This window comes from Lynx canadensis, chromosome C1 (assembly GCF_007474595.2).
Source record: "Lynx canadensis isolate LIC74 chromosome C1, mLynCan4.pri.v2, whole genome shotgun sequence".
NCBI classification, from domain to species: domain Eukaryota; kingdom Metazoa; phylum Chordata; class Mammalia; order Carnivora; family Felidae; genus Lynx; species Lynx canadensis.
The window spans coordinates 58,081,810-58,089,859 of record NC_044310.1 but is presented as its reverse complement, the minus strand read 5'-3'; the positions used below and the strand labels follow the sequence as shown (position 1 = coordinate 58,089,859).

Sequence of the window (8,050 nt, the reverse complement as noted above, 5' to 3'; positions counted from 1 at the left end):
GAAATGATTATTTCTGCATCTTCCAAGTCCTTGCAGGCTCTAATTTCTGCAATCAAGTAAACGCTGTCATAGAATACTTTAGTGAATATAAACTCTTCCTGGTTTGCCTGGGACTTTCCTAGTTTGGGCATTCTAGGATTCCTCTCAGTCCTGAACAAATCAGGAGTTTAATAGAGTGTTTTGGTTGCTTCTGAGTGAACTGGACAACTAGGGGAAAGAAAATTGTAAACTCAGAGTTTTAAGTTCCCCACTCAAAGCCTTGTTCAGGACCCAAAATTCTATAACTGCCCTGAAAGGAACCTCTGCCTTACATAGGGATTGGATTATAAGTGTCTATTGCTGACAGTTTAAGTACTATTTCGCCACTGCATGTCATGAAAAACAAGTGCTCTTTTTACCAATGGAAACAAGGTTATTACTGCCTTTAAATCTAATCACACCCAAGAACCAATTCCAAAAAACATCCAGAGCCAATTCATGATACCAATCCTTAAGGTTCTCTTCTTCTGGAACCACATCCAACGTCAACTTCTATAATAGGGTTCAATCAGAGAAAAAGAACTGCCGTGACTGATACAGAAAAAGGAATTTATTAAGAGATTAGACCTTGCAGTATTCTGGGAGTTGGTGGTGCTGAGAGCTGTATTTGAAAACAGGAAACAAAATTTTACTACTTTAAGAGTAAATTCAGGGACACCTGGGTGGCTCAGTCGGTTAAGTGGCCGGCTCTTGGTTTCAGCTCATGTCATGATCTCACAGTTCATGAGTTCAAGCCCTGCATCAGGCTCTGTGCTGACAATGCAGAGTCTGGTTGGGATTCTCTCCTCTCCCTCTCTTTAAGCCCTCACCCTCACCCCATTCGCTCTCTCTTAAAATAAATAAACTGTTTTTAAAATATAGTTTATTTTTTTTATTATTTTTTATTAAAAAATTTTTCTTTTCAACGTTTATTTATTTTTGGGACAGAGAGAGACAGAGCATGAACGGGGGAGGGGCAGAGAGAGAGGGAGACACAGAATCGGAAACAGGCTCCAGGCTCTGAGCCATCAGCCCAGAGCCCGGTGCGGGGCTCGAACTCACGGACCGCGAGATCGTGACCTGGCTGAAGTCAGACGCTTAACCGACTGCGCCACCCAGGCGCCCCTAAAATATAGTTTAAAAAAAAAGAGTAAATTCAGCCATTCCAGGTTAAATTCAACCAATTTAGAATTTGTCATCTCTGCTTTTCTCAGAGAAATAGCATATAAGTTCCCAAAGAAGGGTCATCATAAGAAGCAGGAGTAGGAATGCTTGCTTCGGCAGCACGTATACTAAAACTGGAACCATACAGAGAAGACTCGCCTGGCCCCTGCCCAAAGATGACACACAAATGCATGAGGCCTTCCATATTTTTATCCTGTTATATGCCCTGTGTCTGTTTTCCAATAAAAATAAATAAATAAAAAAGAAAGAAAAGAAACTGAAGGAAAAATAAAAAGAAGCAAGGGTGGGAAGTAGGAGCTCAGAGGTGAAGGGAAGGTAGCTGATTCTCCCCTATAGATCCTGGGTCCTACACTCTGCTGCCATCTAGTGAGATTCCAGTCCCAGTCAATGCTCAGATGTGTCTTCAGTCCACACTGGCATTCGCTGAGGCAGCCAACTTCCCACCTGGTCTTTGATTTTATGGTCCACACTTCTTTCCTCTGTAGTGTCCCTCATCAAGGATATGAGACTTTCTCAGATCTATCAAGTCTCTCTCTCTCTCTCTCTCTCTCTCTCTCTCTCTCTCTCACAGCTAACAGCTGTCCTCCTTAAGAATATGGAGAAAAAATAGCACACTATGCCACCCCAGTACCACTAGAGTTCCGTTAAACCCTCTGCCCCTAACTCTATTTTATGGCATTCCTGACATGGTGACATGGGGACTCCATGATACTGAGAAGTGGCCTTCTTGTGTGACTCCAGGCAGGAAGTGAGAGAGAAAACAGACACTCATACTTCCTGGGGAGTCCATCCTCCCTCCTCCTCAGAGACCTTCACACCTGTTCAGCATTACCATTATCTCCTCAACTCGTCTCCTTTTTCTAGCCCACAGAAGGTTCACCATTCCTGTTTTGACTGGGTTTATTTTCGTTTGTGCAGGATTTATGTTTTACAACTTTAATAAAATATTTTAAATATTTCATACACATTGAAAACCCTACAGTACGTTACAAATGTGTGTAAGGCAAGGCATTCTCTACATGCCCGGTGATGATGCTGATGTTCTACTAGTGCCCTGCCAACAGACTGCTGCCATACATTTGAACATTCGGCATGTCAATCGAGAAACAGATTGTACCAAATCCAGGGCTTTCAAAGCAAAGTAAAATAGAGCAGTTGAGAAATGAAAGTATTACTGATAAAACAAGAATTTAAATTTATGGTTCAAAATGAGAAATTTATACTTTCTATTCTAAGCTTCTCAACACTAGTTGAGAAATAAAAAAAAAAAACCTAATAAAACCTGACTCTTGGTTGCAGCCCATTTAATTTTTAACTGCAAAATCCAGCCTGTATATTATGAAAACAATTCTTCTCCTTCAATAGCTATTGGCAAGAAGATGAAGATTTTCTGCACAGGCCCCTCACAATGATTAATAGACACCATTTCCTTCTGGACCAAGTTACCAGACCTTTGGTCACAAACATAGCTTCATAAATCTTGAAGATAAGCAATAGCCTAAGTGAAAGTGCCTACAAACAAGATTTTAATATATATGAGGATGAACCCACAAAGAAGCACACAAAAGCCAGCGTACCCTCTTTCCCCCACTCACCCCATTCTCTGAAAAATTCAAACTGTGCAGTGTGAAAATGTAAGAAGAACATGAATTTACTCAACTTGGCTTGTCTGGCTGGTTAGCATAAATACACATATGAAGTGGTTTTTACATGAAGCAGGTTTTAGTTGCTGGAAAGAAAATGTGGAATTTTTCTAAAGAAACAAAGAATAAATTCTTTTGCTGGAGTGTTACAAAAGATTCTAAGAACCTCTGAACCACACTAGCATATTATCATCCCTATTTGTCTAGTGACCATTCCAACACTACGGTCTCCCCTGCCATGCCCAACCTCAATGTGGCTTCTATTAGGTCCTCCCTCAGTGCAGGGCCTGAAAAGATCACCTATGTTGGTACCCAAGCCCCTAGAAAGTGCTGTAAGAGCTTTATTTCTACTTCTGATAACATTTGAGTGACAAGCAAACTTTTAAAAGGAGGAAGGAAGTTAAAATGAAAACCATTCACTCGTAAAGAAGTTATTTGTAAACACTGTCAATAAGAATTATTGTAGCAATGACTAAATCCCCGCCTACTGAGCCTGGTGCCCTGACATATCCATTACCTGTTCAAGCTTCACAGTAGTGTACTTGCTTCTTCCTGCTGCATGCATTCAGTGGGTTGGGTAGCTTTTTTTCTAGAAATGTATGAAAGGTACACAGTCAAAAAATTACAATTAGGGTCAACTTCAGCATTATCCAACTTTTCCTCCTTCCTCTTTCTATAACCTATTCTTCTCCTTTCTCACCTTCCTCAAACTTATCAGTATGTCTATGGCTTCCCCAGAAAAGTAATACACAGTATGTGTAACCATGTTTTCCAGAAGTGTCTAGTTTCAAAATCCAATGTTAATGTGAATTCTGAACCTTTGTCCAATGACTCTTCATCTCCAGATGCTATCTGTAGGCTGAAGAAGTTAATTTTTAAAAAAATGAATCACTCCAGAGTTGTTCAGTAATTGTTCTAACAATGCCTAGACACCATGTTTCTGTTTTTCTGATTGTTTTAACTGTAACAATTTTCCTTTTTAGCAATTTTATAATCAGTATTACACCCAGCTGTCAACTATTTCAGGGCCTTTAAAACAAAAATGTTCTGCCTTATCTGGGTCTGATTTTATCTTGTAAGTTTTTGTCAGAACTTTCTTGGTAAACTAGTCACTGGGTTCAACATGGAAATCTAAAACAAGACACAGCTCAACCAGATCTGAAAATTCTACCCTGCAGGTTGTTCAGGATTTGTTCATCGTATTTCTGTGCTAATTCACTTACCTACCTAGAGGTTGGAGAATATATCTAGAGCAGGGAAACCAGAACTTTGAAATTCATTTGGGATCTGGGTTTCCTACTGTTGCTGCTTTTACTTCTGGTTTGACTTGTTTATTTTTCAGGACTGTTTTAGATTGTTTGAGCCACTATAACAAAATATCAGAGACTGGGTGAATTATATGCAACAAACATTTATTTCTTATAGTTCCGGAAGCCTCAAAGTCCAAGATCAGGATGCCACCACACCTGGGTTCTGGTGAGAGCCCTCTTCTGGGTTGTAGACTGCCAACTGCTCACTATGTTCTCACATGGTGAATGACTGCACTAGATCTCTGGAGTGTCTTTCATAAGAGTACTAATCCTATTTGAGTGCCCCCCTTCATGACCTCATCATCTCCCAAAGGCTCCAGCTTCTAATGCCATTAATTCAGGGTTTAAGATTTCAACATATAAATATTGAGAGGCCATAAACATTCAGACCATAGCAAGGACTCCAGCCAATTTATTCTCTACATCATTTTCACTGTTCCAGTCTACCTCTGCTTCTAGAAGTTCAACATTACCACAGAAATTTTTTTCCCTTGCCAAGGAAAGATTGGGTTTAATGCTGCATACTTTATTTCTAAGTATAATTTCTTCATAGATCTTGGTTTCCAGATGAGCACATTTCACCTGAAGGTATCTCAGGGCATTGGTCTTCTTACTGCTTAGGTAGAGTTTCAATGTCGCTTAAAGGAATGAAAAGATGATTTTAAGTCGTTCTCAAAAAAAATCCCAAAACGTGAAGATCCTGCATCACCAGGATTTTCATCTAATTTACATTAGATTTTCTTTATTATCTTGCACTTTTAGCAGCTTCTAAGAAATCCAAAGGAACATCATTAGTTGTCAGAATGCTTTTAGCCCTCATGACTCTTCCAACAGGGCAGCACCGTGGCTGTGCTCACTCTTTGGGCATGGCCCCCAGTGACATGCTCGTGTGCAAGGGAGAGATTTTAAACACCTATTTGTCACATTAACCTAGCTTATAGTCTCCCAAAATATAATTTATATACCCATGAGAGGTGCTTTTTTTTCACTTAAAAGCAATAATATTCATATACATTTATTCATGTGTACCTGTGTTCTGTTTTCAAGGGGCAATGGGGTTCTCAAAGGCCTCAAATCTAGTAGTACATGGGGAAGAATCCTGCACTTAAAAGGAGTGATTTGGGTGGAAAGGGGGACATATGCAGTCATGCTTTACAGTATCATCCCACCATACGACCTACAGTCCGGTGTCCTCTGTCCACAAGGCAGTCCATGTTCCGACCCCTGCCAAGGATTCCATCCTTATATCCTGTCACTCCTAACCCTTCCCTTCACACATGTACAAACCTGTGCCCCTACAGTACATCATCTACAGATCATCACACTCTAAGACCAGGATGTATTCTTGTTTTCTCTTCTCCACTAGAATCTTTAAGAGGAAGGTTGATAAAGTAAGTACCCCCTCTATCTAATAATACATATAATAAGTACTCAGTAAATATAAATGAATTAATAAAACAAACGAACATTACTATCTCATACAGGATTACTATCTCATACAGGATTTATATTAATTATTGTTTTAAAATTTTTTAATGTTTATTTACTTTTTGAGAGAGAGAGAGAGACAGAGTGCGAGCAGGGGAGGAGCAGAGAGAGAGGGAGACACAGAATCCAAAGCAGGCCCCAGGCTCTGAGCTGTCAGCACAAAGCCCGATGCAGGGCTTGAACCCATGAATCGTGAGATCATGAGACCACAACCGGAGCCGAAGTTGGATGCTCAACCAACTGAGCCACCCAGGCACCCCAGGATTTATTTTAATTATTGATTACTTACCTTACCTTGTCATTTGACAAATAGATGTCTGCTCACTTCCACCATGGCCACTGTCCAGCCTCCACTTCTATTATCACCACTTAATTGTGGGGTCTTTGGGGACAAGAAAACATGTCATTAGCTAGAGTCCTCTGAAGCACATATCACACTGCCTGGCACAAAATTAGTATTTTAACTGCACTCACAGTATTATCTCAAGCTTGCTTTTACACTTTGTATGTCACTAAATGGACACCACTTGTATCTTCCATAACAGGCTTTAAAATGCATTTTACAGTCTTCTCACTTTATCTCCTAAGATATATTGCAAATGGAAGTCACTGTGAGTGATTCAACACTTATCATCAAGATGTTATGAAGATTTCAAAATGCTTTAAAATTGATTCAGCAGTTAAATATTTCTCCATTGCTCCTTGGAGAGGCTCTAAAAGTCTTCCTCTTTTCCTTCTCCCTGTGACTTTATTTTCTTTTGATTTCTAAACATGTTTTCAGGACATTAAAACAAACCACTGAGAAAAATCTATGAGGCAGTTTAAATGAATTGGAATTTGTAAGAACTTTCCTTTTAAATCTGGGACCTCTAGGGACTAGTAAAGGCAACATTTTGCTCTTGGAATTAAATTCACTCTGTCTTTTTCTTTAGAAGCAATAGAGATTCCAGTATCATGGTTCATTATTTCAGCTTCCATAAGAGTTTAAATACATCTGAAAAGGTGGCTAGCTTTGTGAGGAATGAGATATGAAGAACTAGGAAATCCATGACATAAAGTTGGAATTGAAGATACAAATTAAAGATAGAAATCTGATAGTCAGATAACACCCTTTTGGAAAACTACTAGAATTTAGTCAGTGATGGGGTTCAGTGTTATATTAAAAACATAATTCTTGGGGTAACTGGGTGGCCCAGTTGGTTGAGCATCCAACTCTTGGTTTTGGCTCAGGCTATGACCTCACAATTCATGAGGTCAAGCCCTGAGTTGGGCTTTGTGCTGATAGCGTGGAGTCTGCTTGGGATTCTCTCTCTCTCCCTCTCTCTCTGCCCCTCTCCCACTCACTGTCTCTCTCTCTCTCAAAATAAATAAATAAACTTTTTAAAAATGAAGACATAATGCTTGCACAAAGGTCAAAAACTACTGTTCTTTGTTTTTTGTCCTCTCCTCCAATCTTGTCAATTTCCTCACATGGCATTTGGGTTCATTACCAAAATATACCATGACGTGGATAGGCTTCTAGAACCTTCTAACTACCAGCAGTGGCAATGAGATATTCGACTTGAAAGTACCCCCAAGAAATCAAATAACTTTAATTTGTTACTAAGGACTTCAGATTCTTAATATGTAATAGCATTTCAATACTCTATGCAAGAGCTATATCAGAAATTTAGTGTAGATATTTTGTTTTTTGAAGTAAAAAAAAAAGTTAAATAAGAAGATGTGAGGAACAAAATCAACTTTAATTTATCATGTTGTAGGGTTGGGGGATGAGTGAATAGGTGATGGGAATTAAGGAATGCGCTTGCTGTGACAAGCACTGGGTGTTGTACGGAAGTGTTGAATCACTATGCTGTAAGTTGAAACTAACAAAACACTGTACACAAACTACCTGAAATTAAAATAAAAACTTAAACAAAATAAGTTTACAAACACTTAGAAAAAAACTTACTGTGTCCTAAAGAAAAAATTACCACTGTATAATAAAAGTTACACCTCCCTCTTCTTTTACAACCAAGTCACATCTCACTAATAGGAATTTTATATTCAAACAATGTGAAAAATCAGATTGTCAAATTTTGTTGAAGAAGTGAGCACTGAAAACGTAGCTGAGGGGCACCTGGGTGGCTGAGTTGGTTGAGTGCCTGACTTTGGCTCAGGTCATGGTCTCTAGGTTTGTGAGTTCGAGCCCCACTTCAGGCTCTGTGCTGACAGCTCCAAGCCCAGAGCCTGCTTTGGATTCCGTGTCTCCCTCTCTTGTTGCCCCTCTCCCACTCATGCTCTCTCTCTCAAAATAATAAACATTTAAAAAAAAAAAAAAAGAAAGAAAATGTAGCTGAGCCTTTTGGATTCAACTAAAGTGAAAAGTTCTACTGCTTTATTTTATTTATCAAAAAATCATATATT

The 8,050-nt window shown here is 39.2% G+C and overlaps 1 non-coding gene across 1 annotated transcript; it reads left to right on the top strand.

The window, feature by feature from the left end:
* The first annotated feature begins 1,286 nt into the window (after positions 1 to 1,286).
* LOC115522538 lies at positions 1,287 to 1,393 on the top strand. Its single transcript, XR_003971442.1, has one exon. It is a non-coding gene; the product is annotated as a U6 spliceosomal RNA (small nuclear RNA).
* Positions 1,394 to 8,050: the final 6,657 nt, after the last annotated feature.